This window comes from Rattus norvegicus, chromosome 4 (genome assembly GCF_021556685.1).
Source record: "Rattus norvegicus strain SHRSP/BbbUtx chromosome 4, alternate assembly SHRSP_T2T, whole genome shotgun sequence".
NCBI lineage: Eukaryota > Metazoa > Chordata > Mammalia > Rodentia > Muridae > Rattus > Rattus norvegicus.
Window position 1 is genome coordinate 27270522 of NC_141537.1, and position 18024 is coordinate 27288545.

The following is an 18024-nucleotide window of genomic DNA, read 5'->3' on the forward strand; positions in this document are numbered from 1 at the left end:
AGAAATCACAATGTCTGTTCAGAAGGTGAACAAGTTTAGTGGCTTAACCCCTCATTGATTTCTATCCTGGACCCACAAAATTAGGAAATAAATGAGAAAAAAACATAGTTTTTTCCATTGCATATTGAGTTTTATAATCCTTATTGGGTTAACCTACTACAAACGTGGACCGTATTGACCTTTGTCTGGTTTAGCATTTCATAGGAACATCTTATGTACAAGACACTTTTTTAAAAGTTTTTTTTTATAAGTTCCACTTGTTATCATTGGTGTTTAGTACAGCAGAGTCAGATTTAAATGAATGATGTGGTTAATATCTATCTTTGTCAAAGTGAATCTTCCTATATTTAAAATGGTTCACCACTAGGGTTGACAGTCTTGGGATGTAGAAAACTCCCTGCTACTTGAACTGTTAGCACTGAAGTATATGGAGTTGTAACTAAAGGAACCAATGTGCTAACTGAAAAAACCACACTAAATGGTTCTCTAAGGCTCTTTAATACTTTTTTAAAAATCGCAAAATATTTAGGCTTGCCATCTGTCCAACTAAAGTTATTATTCCTTTCAGTTCAATTATTCTTTCCTGAATGCCACTTATAATTCATTTGAATCTCTCATTTTTGTGAAACCAAATCTGTCAGAGAATATTAAATAAAGTATGTTGCTTTGGAAATTGTTTGCCCTAAACACACAAAACAAAATCAACCCCCCCCCCAACTCTCCATTTTCCTAAATTAACATACAGTTGATTAAGATGATTATTAGTAGGTAATATAAATCCAAAGGAAACCTAACAGCCCCAAACTTCCTCAAGTACAATTTCAAAATTTGAATTTTTTGTATCGCTCTATGAGGAAAGTTTCAAGTGAACTTTCTAGGGGTAATTTTAATCACAGGCTAGCTTAACTTTATTCTTTGGACAATGGGGCTGAGTTCAATATTTTTTAATTAGTTGTATTAGTTATGTGTATGAGTACTTTGCCTGCATGTGTATTTGCACTTTGTGTGTGTGTCTGAGGCCCTAGGAGCTCAGACAGGAACATTAGATCCTCTGGAACTGGGATTACAGAATGTAGTGAGCTTACATCTGGTTGCTGAGAACTGAACCCAGATCTTCTATGAGAGTGGGAAGTGCTCTCAACTATGGAGCCATCTCTCCAGCCCCAAATATGGCTGAATTTAAGTGGGAGAATTATTTTCTACAAGTAAAATTTCCATCGATTAAATAAATAGCATTTCTAGTGAAAAAAAAAACCCAGAGAGTTATTAAATATTCACATGAATCAAACCTCATTTTCCCATTCATTCACAATTCTTAATAAACTTATTTTAAAGAGTGTGCAGGAAGTTGCTTTTAATGTTCGAGAGTCAAAATTGTACTTTATTTTTTGTCAGTCATTTTTTGCCAGATAGAAATAATTTTACATATCTTATGGTGCTTTTTAAAATTTACCCCCAGAGAAGCTTCCTTAAGAGAGAATTTGACAACTGCTTAAAATTTATTGAATGTTGTTGTCAGCATTTATTTATTATCCATTTTATATTATTGCTTAGCAAAGAAATGCATTGAAAATAGACTAACATCCAGTTCAGAAACAGCTCCAAGAGAAACAAATACTATGCTATTGTTTTATCAGAGTGCTAAATGACTACAACAATTCAAATAAGGAATGATTTGCTTTGGTTTTTGGTCCTAGATGTGTTTCTCTCTGGTTGACTGCCTTCATTTCTGTAGGCCTGAGTTGAGACGGACATGCAGATATCTTTTGTTTTTATTGGACATTTTTTATTTACATTTCAAATGTTATCCCCTTTCCCTACTTTCCCTCCCCTCCCCCTGCTTCTATGAGGGTGCTCCCATAGGAAGAACAACCAGACCAACCAGACAACCCAGAGGCAGACATCTTGAAGGAAGACTCCACGCCCCTTAAAAGACTATTCTTGTCACTCACCTGACACTGGTGAAGGAACAGGAATGACTGAATACCAAAGTAACATTCCAGGACACACCTCCCAAACATGTCATGAGTCTGGGGTTAAGTCAGACTTCACAGGATCCCATCACTTTTCCAAAATGGGGTACAAAGCACTTCCCCTGTGACCTGTCAGCTGAGTCTTTAACATAGGAGTCTTTTTGGGGGGTACCATATATTCAGAGGGCAATTGTGCTGGTAAAAAAGCTAACACTCGGGCTGGAGAGATGGCTCAGCGGTTAAGAGCACCCGACTGCTCTTCCAGAGGTCATGAGTTCAATTCCCAGCAACCACATGGTGACTCACAACCATCTGTAAAGAGATCCGATGCCCTCTTCTGGTGTATCTGAAGACAGCTACAGTGTACTTATATATAATAAATAAACAAATCTTTAAAAAAAAAAGCTAACACTCCCTGAATTGAAAGATTTGCAGATCAAAACACAGAAACTCCAATTCTGAGTTTAAGTTTGTAGCCATAATATGCGTGGGTTACACAGAGAATTTTGATGTGAAACATGGGCATGAGGAGCTAAGATGCATCACAAAATGTAAGCGCGTTGGAAGGTGTTTTCAATGTGGTCTCCTTCTTTCCCCAGTTCGTCCCCCCCCCATCCACCCCAGGTTTTATTCCCCTCCCATCCCCAGTTCTTTTCATACTAAAATTTGTCACGTTTCAGGCTGAGAAGAACACGACTGATTTTGAAGGTAATGAGAAAAAGAACATTGCTGAGGTCCCGCCTCAGTGTGGGGAGTGTCCCGAGAAGGCAGGATTGGGAACTGCTGACTCCATAATGACTCCACTCAGTAGGATACAAGCTGCTGGTTCAGGTACTCTCTCTGTTCCCAGACGATTGATTCTCAGTATTCTACATTCTTCCACTTCAGCTTAATAATTCTGCAGCTTAATTCTTTAGCTTAATTGTTCTTCAGTTTAATAACCAGAGAGATCCTTAACCTAGTCTTTTATTTACTAAAGCTACATCAAAGCTTTATTCAGTGTAATAATCATCAAAAGTTCTTAGATTTACATAAATTCTGTAAACCCCAGATCAACAATCCCAGCCACCATTTCCTCAGAGCAGAACTAAACTCAAAGCCAAAGCACATTTCCTTATAGGTTTACACAGCCTGTTCTTCACAGGGAGCTGGGCACAGCTCTCCTGGTTTCCTGGTACAGCAGACAGCAGTGTTTGGTGACTATTTTTATGTTAAAATAGAAAGTAACAGACTACCAAAATTAAAATGATTCCTTACAAAGTTTTGAATTTATGTAAGCAAAGCACTTAGCTCTCTCTAATATCTTTACAAGCATTATCCCCTCCAATTCTTCAAAGTGCTAGAACAACAGAGTGCTAACTTTTCATATGCTTCTACACCATCCTTTTAATTCTCTTATCTTCTTATCCTTATCCTAACAATTCTAAACCTATGTATTCTCGGTTTCCCAGACATAAGTCCCCATCCCATCCCTCCTCCCCTTCTTCAATAAGGGTATTCTCCTTCTCATCCAACCCCTCTTCCTACCCCCTGACATTCCCCTACAATGGGGTCAAGCCTTGGCATGACCAAGGACTTCTCCTTCCACTGGTGCCCTAACAAGGCATCTTCTTCTACCTATGCAGTTGGAGCCATGGGTCAGTCCATGTATAGTCTTTGTGTAGTGGTTTAGTTCCTGGAAGGTCTGGTTGGTTGGAATTGTTGTTCTTATGCCATCGCGAGTCCCTTCAGCTCTTTCAATCCTTTCTCTAATTCCTCCAACAGGGGGTCCCGTTCTCAGATCAATGGTTTGCTGCTAGCATTCGCCTCTGTATTTGACATGCTCTGGTTGTGTATGAAAAGTTGCCATGTAACCCAAGCAAATTTTTCCCTGATTCAAACTACAGAATGAATATTTCTACTTCTATCACTTACAAAATAAAAACAAAAGAAACAAAACATGCAGTGGTGGCACAAGCTTCAATCCCAGCACTTGGGAAACAGAGTCAGGTGGATCTCTGAGTTAAAAGCCAACCTGGTCTATACAGAGAGTTCTAGGACAGCCAGGGCAACAGAGAAAAAGTCTGTCTTGAAAAACAAGCAAGCAAACAAACAAATAAACAAGAAAAATAAATAAAATAAATAAGAAACATTACTAAAGCATTTGTATCCTAAAGATTATATTTAATGTATTCTGCTGCTTCACTAAAAAGTTTAAATTTTTAAATGTGTAACAAAAGATGACTTAACATGCTCTGTAAAGCAAACGCTTCAGTGTTTTGATATTATCTCAAGACATCTTTACAAAAGAACCTAACTCATTAAATCGTCTGACTAAAATTAGGATTCAAATATTGGCGGGGATTACAAATTCTTAACCACATTTGATTAAAATACTTTCATTTTTTGCTATGATAAACTTCATGGGTTGAAAAATCATAGAGTATTAATGACCCACTGAAATGTGGAAGTTATAAACTTTCATGTCTTAGGGGAATGTGTCTACTCTTCAGACAACTTTAATAGAATGTGATGTTCTGTAGTGCAATTAACACACCAAGTGTTATTTAGAAATGGAAAGACCAGTTTTCCTTGTGAAGGTCAAAGAAGATTTCCTGGAAGAGGAAATCCTTCTTAACTCTGAAGGAGGAAGACAGGAAAGTATTTGATTTCTGATACTGCATGGCTCACAGAGCAGTGTATGTAGTCCAAGCCAACATCAGAGACATGAGGAGTTAGACAATACTGTTAACTTATGTAATTGATGCTTTAGTTATTGTGTCCGATTTACTTCCCAGTAAGGCTTTTTTTTTGTCTCTCTGCTCAACAGTGTCTTCATGGTTAGCCTGTCAACATCTTTTGTCACCATCAGCTGAAATCCTTGGTAGCAGGAAGGTTCATTATATTCAAATTTAAATCAGAGAAATAATTCCTGCTTCTCCTTTTCCTCCTCACTCTCCCAACCTCCTCCTCTTATTTTTTCTTTTAAAAATATTTTTATTCTTTTTGCAACAATATTTTCCCTTCAAATTAATAAGAAAATCAACATAGATTGCCTCAAAGATAATAGAAATTTTAACTATTACATTTTTTAGTATTAAGCTATATATGACTTATTAAAGACTTTGTCTTAAATTTTAAAAGTGGTATTGGGAACTCAGATTTTCACAAATATGTAAGTAGTGGTTAACCTGTAATACATTATGGACTGTTTGGGGTCTGTATACGTCAATCAAGTAATAACCTTCTGCCTAAAATAAAATAAAATAAAATATAACCATCATCACCATTATGCTGTTGAAGCACATTTTTTCCCTTGAGTATGCTCTCGGGAGTTCTTATGTCTACTTTTCTACTAGAATACAAGACAAATGGGATAGCATGGTGTAGAAGACATATTTGGAAGAAATGAATGAGGTGAAATTTGAAGAACTAAGAGATGAAAGGAAAGGAAATGTTTGGAGGAGTTAGACTAACCAAATAGATGAAGAGAAGTCGGGTAGCATTGTTGATGGCGTGTAATAGTTCAGAGCTACTGTAGTAACGCATGAGAACTGCTCTGCCCGGTGTTGAACTTAATAAATACAGTGGCTATACTCTTTTCAAATAAATGAAATTATGTTTCAGTATGTTTCTAGTGCATTTATAAAACCATTAAATCTCTGAGTTAAAGTAACATGGAAAACAATCTGTGCTGTGGAGCCTCAGATGCTATCTGATGTTATTCTTAGCCTTCCAATGGGCAGGAGCTGTTGTCAGTTAATAAATCCAAAAGGTTTTACCTCCTCATCATGAGGATATTGGATCAGATAATGGGGTGGTTAAGGAGTGACCATTAAGGGGACTAAAGATAGCATAATATAAATTGTAATTAGGCTCTGAGCCTTGTGTAAGGTAGAGTTCTTTCCAAGAATATTATTAACAGTACTCTATGTTGGACAAACATCACATTGTAAGTTTGAAAGTTTTACAACTTTCTTTGCTCTTTTACTGTAAAATTTTACCAAAGTTATACCACAGTGGAACATGGATTTTGAATAATAAGAATTTGCACTTCTGTCCTATGTGGCTCCAGAATAAACTATTTCTTATCCCCTTAAAAATCTATTTTGGGGGGCTGGTGAGATGGCTCAGTGGTTAAGAGCACTGACTGCTCTTCCAGAGGTCCGAGTTCAATTCCCAGCAACCACATGGTGGCTCACAACCATCTGTAATGGGATCTGATGCCCTCTTCTGCTGTGTCTGAAGACAGCAACAGTGTACTCATATACATAAAATAAATAATGCTTTAAAAAATCTATTTTTATGGTTAGAAAGATGACTCAGTAATGAAAAGCACTGACTATTTTCCCAAAGGATCCAGGTTTGATTCCTAGCACTCACATGTAGACTCACAATTATTTCTAACTACGTTACAGGGAATCTGATATCCCCATTTGGCCTTTGCAGGCACCAGGCATGCATGTGGCATAAGGAAAACACTCTTACACATAAACAAATGAAATTAAAGAAATATACTTCCTCATTTGTACACATCATGTTTTAACTATTCTGTATTTGCATTTGCTTTGTGACTACCCTATTGGAAAGGAAAGGTACAGGGCACTTTTAACATTATAGAAAGTTTTACCACTTAGGGCCTCTTTAAAGTACGGTTGGCAGATATTTTTTCCCATCAGATCCAGGCATAATGTGCTAGGCACAATTTGTAACTCATATTCTGCCTTAAAGTTTTGAAAATGTGGGAAACACTCTTAGTTCTTGGGTTGCAATGGATTGCAGGGTGGACACAGGCGAGTAACTGTTTCTCAAGTATTTCTTCTGCTCAATTCACAGAGTGTGAGGTTAAAAGCAGGTCCATGAGTAAGATGTTTTCTTGTATAATAAAGTAGGAATATAGCCTTAAGTTGATATGATGCTTTGCATCTCTACAAAAGAGTAAAGTGGGTCTCTAGAGTTGAGATCCCATGTTTCAGTAAACAGAACCATATATTGGTTTTAGTAATCATGAATGCTATTATGAATGTATTATGGTGTGATCACTCAGAAAGCAGTATTTTTATCTATGGCACTTGCAAATTTTCTATGCCCTGTAGCAATCTTAGTGAGATAATCTAAAAATACATATTTTCTGGATGGTTAATATGGCAGAATGAAACATCCTAAATGGCACTTCTGTCCAGTTGGCAAGAATGTTATAGCTTATTTGAGATTTAAGAGCATGGGTGAAATTCATGTGTATGTCTTACATTATGAAAATGTGACCATTTTTTATTTTTTTACTTGTTCATTTTACATACCATTCACTCCCTCCACGCCCTGGTCATTTCTCCCAAAATCATTCCCCCATTCTCCCCTTATCCTTTGAGTGAGTTGGGGACACCTAGGTATCGCTCTCTACCAACACCTTGGCATTTCAAGACTCTTTGAGGCTCCCTCTCTTGAGGCCAGACAAGGTAGCCCAGCTAGTAGATCAAAGTAATTACTTTTATTATTATAATATTTTAAACATGATTTTAGTTTTATTTTGGGTATCACCATCTGAAAATACAACACGATTTTAGCTGTAATAAAAAGAAAGCAAAACGTAGGGACATTGTTTAAAATATTACATATTCAATTGAAGATACTTGTTGAATATCAAGAATATCTAGTCTGCTGTTGTCTGTTGTTAGAAGCGTATATCTTAGATATTTTTTGGAATATAAGTAAACTCAGTTGTGACTTGACTGTTGCCTTCAGAACATATTATGTGTCTGTGCCATTGTTAAGTACTGTAATGGCATTTTGTAATCCATACCTAGTTTATTTTCCCAAAATATTACAAGGAGAAGACTTACTACACTCATTATATAAATGAAGACAATTTGCTTATTTTGGTCTAAATTAGCAATGTGTATGACAACATCTAACATTAGTAGTTCATTAAAGAAGCTTAAGTGTTGAAAGTATCCTGGCAACACAATATGGATGATAATAGGATAGGTTCTGGAGTCAGGCTGTGGTTTCAAACTCTATTGCATTATCAAAACCAGGCACTTTTTAAAAAATTAATTCATGTATTTGTTTACATCCCAAATGCTGCTCCCTCTCCTGGTCTCCCCTCATCCTCTTTCCTTCTCCCATAGAGAGTGTGACCCCCTGGGTATTCCTCCATACCAGTACATCAAGTTTCTGCCAGGTTAGGCACATCTTCTCCCACTGAGGCCAGACAAGGCAGCCATTAAGACAGAGCTGCCTGTCTGCTGCATATGTGCTGGAGGTGGGGCATGGGAGGCACACATTCTAGTCCATGTATGTTTTTTGATAGGTGACTAAAATTCTGACAGCTCCTAGATGTCTATGTTTTAGTCTGTTGGTCTTCCTGTGGAATTCTTAGCTACTTCTAGGCCTTCAATCCTTCCCCCAACTCTGTCCCTGACCTCTGTCTAATGTTTGACTGTGGGTACCTGCTTCTATTTCAGTCTGCTCTTGGGGGAGCCTCTCAGAAAACAGTTATGCTAGGTTCCTGGCTGCAAGCATAACCAAGTGTCATCAATAATGTCAGGGATTGGTGTTTATCTATGGGATAGGGTTTGAGTTAAGCTGGTTATTGGTTGGCCTTTCCTTCAGTCTCTGCTCTAACCCTGAGTTTCTTTTAGACAGGACTAATTTTTAGGTTGAAAATGTGGGTATGTTGATGTCCCTGTCCTTCCACACGGAATCCTGCACCACTCAAATTTTTACAAGAAAGAAAACTAAAGACTTATATCTTGTGAATATCAGCATCTTTAAAAAATATTTAACAAAATATTATCAAATAAAATTCAATTTATAAAATAATTATATACCATATCTGAGAAATTATTATTTTTAGATATGCAAGTCTAGTTAAACAAACAAGTCAATTCATGTAACCCATATATTCTAAGGAAGAAAAAATCATATGACTACATAAAAGATTTAAATACTACAAGGGCTGCAGAGATGAATGAGTACACAAAGTATTTGCCATGAAAGCACTGGGACTGGAGTTTGAATTTCCAGGACCAATGTAAAGCCTGGGCCGGTGTAGTGACCTGATTGTAACTTAATACTGTAATAAGTGGAGACAGGCCATTTCTGTAGCAAGCTGGCCAGCTGAACTGGAGCAATTCATGAGATCCAGGCTGGGTCAGAGATTCTGCCTCATCAAATAGAGTGGAGAGTAATCAAGAAAGACGCAAGATGTCAAGCTCTGGCTTCCATGTACACACACACACACACACACACACACACACGTATGTGCAAATACATACTTATAAACATCTACACACATAGATGAATATCACACACATAGATATTCAAACAAACAAACCGAACCACAAAAACTAGGCATATAGAGAATCTCTTTAATTTGATAAAGAAAATTTACTTGACAATTTTACTAGCATCCTAAGTGGGGAGCCAAAGAAGGCTTGACTACATGTTTAAAGAGTAGTTGAAATCCTGATTGAATGTATATTGTTGGCACGGTCACAGACTTTTACGGATCAGTGTCTCAGATCCGTGGAAATTCCTGCAAAGCCGCAAACCTCCTTACCTGCACATTGTGATGCTTAGAGGGATGACAATGTTTTCCTGTGGTGCAAGCATGAATGTCGGCAATGTGTGCAAAATCTAGCAACTACAGTGTCCTCCTCTAGGTTGTTTGCAGCCCGATACTGATCATCTACAGAGATCTACTGAGATTAGCTACCCTCTCCTCCTTCTGCTTTACTTAATACACATGTTGAGCCTCCAGTTTTACAGTAGTTTGTGCTGTCCCATGCATCTTATCCATTCCTCTGCTGCTCCTAATCAGGGTTTTGGGATCCAAGCCATGCTGGATTCAGGTGATTATATTCAGCACTGAGAAACAAGTGACTTTCTACCTAACATCAGGAAAATGGTAGCGATGTTATTTCATATTAATCAACACGGTGTTTAAACCATGGCTACTGCAGAAATAACAAAAAGAAATAAAGTCTCTGGAACAGGAAAAAAAATTCTGCTACATAGAGATCACTGACGGTATGGAAAATGTCAAAGAATCAAGTAGTCTCTGGGACTAGTTCCTGATTATAGCAAAGTTAGTAGACACAAGGTTCATAAACAAAGGTAACTGATTCCTAGACACCTACTATGAATAGCTGCTTTTGAAATAAAGGCATTTATTTAAAAATTTAAAATATACAAATATCTACAAAATGAAATATGTAAATATGTAGCAAACTACAATTGTAATGCGAGACCTATATGAAAAAAATACCTATAGAGATCTAACTAAAGAAATCAAAACCAGTCTGAGAAAATGGGTAGTCTGTGTATAAAAAAAAATCCCAGTATTTTTAAGATACCTTTTGAATCTGCCTCTCAGTCAAGTGCTTTGTGAATAATGGCACCGATTTAAGAGTTGATATGGAAATACAAAAGACTCAGACTATCCAAAGTAATATACTGACAAAAATAAAATAGAAAGGTTGGCATGCTTGAGCTAAATGCTTATTCCACAGCTATTGTAATCAAAATGGTGTGGTACTGGTAAAAGAATGGACGAATAGGTCAAGAGAACAGAGAACTCAGAAACATCCCCTGCTGACAGAAATAAAACAACTTGTCTTTGATAAATGAGTGAAGAAATTCAGTGGAGAAACAACGCTCTCATAAAACGATGCTGGGCAGTTGTTATTCACTCTGAAGTGCTTTGAAGGAATCTGGATTTAGACCACTTATTTATCTTTGTCAAAAATGAATTCAAAACACATCCCAGCTCTAAATGTCTAAGAAAACCATGTTTCTATAAGGCTTGGTGATGAAGTTTTAGATACAAATTAAAAATGTTACCAAAGAAGAAAATAAAAAGATCAATTGGACCTTCCCTACTAAAATAAATATCTTATTCTGTGTTAAGAGTCACAGATGGGTTGGGGATTTAGCTCAGTGGTAGAGCGCTTGCCTAGCAAGCACAAGGCCCTGGGTTCAGTCCCCAGCTCCGAAAAAAAGAAAAGAAAAAAAAGAGTCACAGATGGTTCCGCAGTTTAGAGGACTTGCTGCTCTTGCATAGGACCCAGGATCAGCACCCATGTATTAGCTCAGAACCCTCTCTAACTCCAGTACCAAGAAATCCTCTACGGTCTTCTGGCTCCTGAAAGTATAGCACACATGTGGTGCACCTTCATCCATGCAAACCAAACTCTCATACACATATCTTAAAACATGAAACTAGGACAAGTCACAGAACTGGTGGCTGATTATCTAATATACAAAATTATAAAATTTTCGAATGAGGTCATTACGATTGGTCCTAATCCAAAATGATTTTTGCTTTTATAGAAGAGAATTTATGCATATACTAAAATCCTCAGAGAAAAGGCAATGCATTACACAAGTGAGAATGCCAAGTGAAGATGAAGGCTAAGGCTGGAGTGTACAAACCAAAGAACCCAAGGACAGCCAGCACTTCACCAGAAGCCAGAGGGTGATTCTCCCTTACAGCCATATGAGCTGTACTTTTTACTAGCATCTTGACTTCAGAAGTTTAGCTTCCAGAACAATGAGACGGTGAGTTTCTATTGCTCTAAGCCCTTACAATGTGGGACCCTTTGTTATGGGGATCGTAGGAAAGAAGTGTAGAAAAAATACTGAAAATTTATTTTAAGAAATTGAAACTTCAGGTTCATCCAAGTAAAGTTAGGATTTCAACAAATTGCCAGGTGGGTAGGGTGTATTACGTTATGCCAACGACACACGTAAGTGTACCAAACAGGACGAGCTCTAATGTTGGAATTTAGGTGTTACATAAAATAATGTATTAGCCCCTGTGACAAATGAGTTTTTTTTTTCATGAGAAATGGGATAGTGTAATGGGGGCTTTCTCTGTACTTTCTGGTCTCCCCACCATGCAAACCTTAAATTATTTTTAAAGCTGAAGTCTAATAATGAAGATGTTCTTGAACATTTCTTAGTTGTGTGTGCTAGGACAGTGTTACCCTGGGGTTTCAGATTTTTTATATTTACCTTACTTTGTGATATTAGAGAAAAAACTGTTGGTTTTCTTTCTCAATTGATTTCTTCTTATTTTTATGAATGCCTACTTGCTTGCATGTGTATACAAGCTGCCACATGTATGGCTGGTGCCCTAGAAGCCAGAAGAAGGCATCATATTCCCTAGACTGAAATTGCAGACTATTGTGAAATCCCACGTGAGTACGGGGAATAAAATCCTGGTCCCCTGGAAGAGCAACCAGAGCTCTCACCCACTGAACCATTCTCCAGTCTCTCACTTGGTTTTCCTTTTGTAAAAAGAAATTAAAGATCTGCCTTCCAAAATAGTTGTGGGAATTAAGTATGTTTATAAACTGCATAGCACAAGGCCTCCTTATTACTGATATAAAAATACTGCCAATTAAAGAGAAAGATTTCATAGATGGCAATAGTAACATTTATATGAAAGAAAGGAGTCTTTGACATAACTACATGGTGGCCAATTATGAATTTAATAGACACTACAGAATAACATTCAATTTTATTGCTATTCTCCCTGGGATTGTGACTGGTACACAGTACTCAATCAAATGAGAGACTCCATTGGCTATGTGTTTTTACAAGCAAGAGCTGGGGAGTGCTTTGCAGCTTCTTGACCTAATGCACACATGGGGATGTAGTGTGGAATTTACAAAGTGAAGTTACCATGACAGATAACTATGGACATAGCTTAAATGCTTCCTCCCTAGTGCTCCATTAAAGCAGTCCTGCTCACACAAGCAAAAATTTAGAACCATGTTAGTGAACACATGAGCTCTTTAGGGATGATCAATAATGATGTATTTCTTCTTATTTTATTAAAAAAATCTTGCCTTGACTTTGCTATCTGGTAAGTTTGGGGGAAAAAATCAGCTATTTGTTGTCTAACTCAATTCTTAACCCTGGCAACCTAAAGCTTGCAGGCTGGTGGCAGCATTTGTAAATTAAAGATTACTTTAATCTTTGGTGGCAGAGATTTATGAAGTATAGCTTTACATTCGTGCTTCATGTGCTCAAACGAATTGAGTTTATTTTATAGACAAAAGCAATTTGAGGGAAAGCATAGATTACTCTGGTCACTGAGGGGTATAAATTATCTCTAACTAAATTTTGGCAATGCTGTATGTTGAGCTATTTAGATAAAACATGTTTTTGACATTTATTGCCAAATGATACCCTCTTCTAGACTCCTGTACTCTGTAGGGTTGAGCGTAAAATGAATCATTAAGGGAATTAGTAATCTTTCTCTTGACATGAATTGCATTACCCAAGGATGTGAAACTTTGAATATATTTTTCTAAGTAAATTATTGTGAAAAGCTACCCAAACCTGTTATGATGAATTTAAGGTATGCCGAAACATTATACGATACACATGCATAATTTCTAGGCAAACTTGCTCCCATTACTTGGGATTTTAATGTATACTCATCCCCACAGGGTACAATCCCACATGGAGACATGGTAAGAAATCACCCTGACAGCAGATCTTGCTTATAATCAGAGAGAAGTTCATTCAGTGCTCTGGGCTTTCTAGTGGACATCCCACATCCAGTGTGGGTGATGCTGTTATCATTCCCCCTATAAGAGAAAAGAGCCATCCATTATGAAGAAAGCCCTATACTTGAAATAAAAATATGTATGCTTAAAACTCCAAGTAACATAGCATTTAATGGGTAAAGGCAGCTAATGTGTATCTGTGTATAAACATTAAAAAGCACTGCAAGTCCCACAGACTCAGTAGCTGAGGTGTGAAAGGCGAAGAATGGGTGGGTGATTACAAATCTCCACTGAACGTGGGCTCAGAAAAGTAATTATTGGATAATCCTTACAAATGAACTAGAGCAACACTCAAAAGGAAAAGTGTGTGTATGTGTGTGTGTGTGTGTGTGTGTGTGCGCGCGCGCGCGCGCGCACGCGCGTGTGCATAGCAACTACCATTCAACATTTCACTTTCATACTTTAAATTGGGTCATTTTTGTTGCCTGTAATCGGAAAGAGAAAAATGGGTCTTAATTAATCGTTTGCCATTTTACCCCTTCAAAAATAAATGTATCTCTAAATAGCCCCAAGGATAAGACTGCATTCATGTTACTTTTTAGCTCTGTTGTCGCTGAGGGTTCTAGCCCTCAGCCTTTCCCCTTGGCTGACACAATTTAACTGAGAAGTTGCACCTGTATATCAATACCTCCCCAGGAGGGAAGTTAGACAAGGCAGTTTCATTCATCTTGAGAGGGATGTTCTCTCCTGTAACAGCTTCTGTCCTTTCATGGCTATGATTAGTCTCTATACTCTCTGTGGTGCTTTAGATGTGCTTACCCATCTCCTCTTCTGTTTTTCATGCACTTGTTGCTCTCATGCTTTTTTGCCTCCAGTTCAGCTAGGGATCCCTTCTTTCATGTGCAATCTCTACTGCTGGTTTGGACATCTTAGACTGTAGCCTTTAGTGGCCAGCATTACATTCTTTAAATTCGCAAGTAGATAAATAGTACTTTCTCTTCAAGCTTACATAAGACTTGTCTATATCACTTTCTTTTCCTACAGAAATGGAGAGCTTGACACGGATTTTATTATTGCAACACTCCTTTTCATTATTGGCTTTTGCTATTGTTACTGCAACTTCTAAAGTCAGAATTTAGAGTTAACTATTAATTTAACACCAGGCATGTGATTATTGACGCTGTTTGCATTCCATTTCATTCTTCAGTTCTAGGTCCTCTTAAAGTGAAAGTTCTTGTTGTGGCTACTGCAGCTCTAGGATTCTTAGATTCTTTTAATCTCTTAGTGAATAGAAATGTCCTAAATTCATGATTACAATCTGAAATAGCTTAGGTAGGCATAGAAGGCAAAGTTGAAATCTTTACCCCAGGACAATATACACCTAATATTCTAGCCTGTTCTGCAGTCTGCTTTGGCTTGCTTCCCTTTCAGGTCACTTACAAATATTCTCATTAGCCTTGTGTTCCCCAAGTATAAATAATGAGATGAAAGCACACGGTTGGTGACTAGTGTCTCCTCCTCCTCCTCTTCCTCCTCCTCCTCTCTCTCATTTTCTCTCTCTTCCCTCCCCCTCTCCTTCCTTTTATTCTTCCTTCCCTCCATCCTCTCTTTTTCTTTCCTCTCTCCAATCTGTCCTCCCTTTCCTTATTCCCACTCTCTTCCTTTCTCTTTTTGTCTTTACCACCCTTCATCTCCTTTCATCGTCCTACCATTCTTTCTCACCCCCTCCCTTTTCTCACTGGGTAGCCTAGATTGGCACTAATCTCATGGAATTCCTTCATCATTTTCCTGAACCATGGGATTACAGGGCTCTGCCATCAAGTACTGCCGATTATGCCACAGGCAAGATTAGTACCTTTTCAATCTTACAGTTTACAGATGACTGAGGCCAAAGCCTAGCATCCTTTCTCAAATACTTAACTACCTGACCTTGAATGACAGTCCTGCCCTGTACTAGAGGACAGCAGGAAATACTAGCATACTGTAGCTCTTATACTGATATCTACATGTGCTACCAACTAAATGTTTCATGTGAGCCATCTTCACTATAAAAATATTATTTTACTTGCTTTATCTATTGATAATAAATCCATACACTTATCAAGTAAATATTAAAAGCCTTTGTTCAGTAATATTTCTTCCAAATCTCCTGCCAGCAGCTTGTATTAATATAACTTGGAAAGAGGATCATTTGAAAATTCATTTTATCATTATTCCTTTGCAAGTTGCCTTAAAGCCTGGTAAATTAAGTGATTTTCACATATGGAAAATTTCACAAACGAATATTTGCTGTTTTATTTAGTTATCATACTATGTGGATGTCCTGTTCCGTTAACTCTCTACATTATTCTTTTGAGATGGAGTCTCTCACTGACTCTGGAAGTAGGCTGGAAGCATTCTAATCTTAGTGATTTTTCTGTCTTTACTCCCCACAGCACTGGGATTGCAGATACTTGTGTGACCAAATCTACCTGTTTTTACACGGATGTTGGGTACTCAAATTCAGAACGTCATATTTACTCTTCAAGAGCTCTTACCCATTAAGACTTCTTAATCCTTATATTGATGTTAGGACTTTGCTACAGAGTTTGAGATGGGTCTGGGATATTGTATTTGGAGAAGAGGAGTGAGAGTAGAGATCTGAAGCTCATCAACCTGCTTCACATTCCCACTTGCCTCTCTTGTAGGCATAGGTGGAGGGGTCCATGGAATTCCTCTTAGAGTTGGGGCTGGCATAGCAGTCTGAGTGGGAAGGAAGATTAGGGGAGAAGATCGTGGTGATTCACTAAAGATGGAGGGTGAAAGGATCCAGGGAGGCTGCCGCAGGTTGTCTGCTACAGAGTTGGTATGAGAATGAGGGATTAAATTTGGAGAAGAGGTGGAAGATGTGAAGATCTCACTTAGTATGACTGCTTCCCTACCTGGAGCAGTTTGCAGGTTGCTTGTTAATCCTGGTTATCATTTTTTTCATTCTTGCCTCCTATTATTTTATATCATTTATTTACTTTTTGTGAAAGTTTTGAGCAAATAAGCATGAATATATTTGGCTCTGGGATTTATGTCAAAAAGTAGACTTGGTAGAAATACTATATAGTGGCCAGTCAGGAGCTACCCATTTTGTGGAATTAAGATATGAATGGGTATTATTGGGTCTTTGTTCTCATTACACTCATATGTCACACACTACATTGTTTTGATTGGAACATTGCCCATAATTTCAGAGAAAAGTCTGGAGTGGAGCAAGGAGTACATAATTTTATCTTGAAAATTAGCATACTGTGACTGTAATCCTCTGTCATCCAAAGGAGTGGCTCTTTTCTGAGAAACTGCTCTTAAAATCACTAATAATGTACAACAATGGAACCTTTGATCTCTGGCTAAAGTTGAATCCTCACCCTATATATGTCAAATTGATAGCATGTAGTTTAAATCCTTATGACTGCTTCAAATGCATTCTAAGCCTCCACTAGACTTGGTATTGGTTCCCTTCCTATAAATTTTGGATGGCAATGGCACTACCCTAAACTATAAAGCAAATAAGACAAAATGATCAACCATAGCCCCTTGGGATCTAGAGTAAAGTTTATAGTAGAAACTTGTATCTGGAGGATCATAGGCTGGAGAAGTTACAAAGGAATTTACAAAGCTAGAGATAAAGGTCTCAGACAAAACTCCTGGCTGAAGAAACACTTTTGAATGTCCTGAAGGATATGTCAAATCCTTCAGTCACTGATTTCTTTTATAAGGGATCCCATGTTTTATTTACACTGATCTACTGATATGATCTTTGCCTGGAAAAATACTAGTCCCATGATCTGACATCCGACTTGTAGATGCAGACATATGAGAAACAAGCCATTACCCCCTGACTCCAATCTACCACTGCCTTGACATCCTCATAGCATGCAGAGTATATTTAGTACTCTTCCGCATCTCTTCCATGGGGCATCTTGAGTTATTCTGCTGTCACCAAATATAAGGTATTTCTTATGAGGACCACTTGTGTGGGAGTAGACTTGGGGTGGTGTAGGCTTCTTGTATCTTTTTAAAATCAGTAAAGAAAAATGCTGAAGATATGTAATTAGAAAGAAAGATATAGTGGAACAGACTCTCAGAGATAGTATTCACTGGAAGATGAAACTTTGTAAGAAATCATATAGTATGTAAAATACACAGTGTGTATATTTATGGTACAGCATCGATGTCAGGAAGATGAATATTAGATTCAAACTGGTAACTCCGAAATTGAAGCAACATGTTTTTCTATTCACAAAATTCTTTTACAGGTGAAGAATTTCTTCATGTTCTAGAGTCCACTTTAAAAATCCTGTCAAAATGACAAATCTATTATAATACAAGTCTTTATATTTTGATTTCATTTTCATTTTTATTTAAACAAATGGTATCATAATATCACACTCTGCTGTCTCATACTGAAACAGGCTGATTGTTAAGAAAAGTGTCAAGAGTTTGTGATTTAAAAGAACACAGACTCTGTCTCTGTCTCTCTATTTCTGTCTCTGTCTCTGTCTCTGTCTCTGTCTCTCTCT

At 37.5% G+C, this 18024-nt stretch overlaps 1 pseudogene; it reads left to right on the forward strand.

Moving 5' to 3' along the window:
- Nucleotides 1–18024, forward strand: part of Ranbp1-ps1 (RAN binding protein 1, pseudogene 1) — a 182204-nt pseudogene that overhangs the window by 24837 nt on the left and 139343 nt on the right.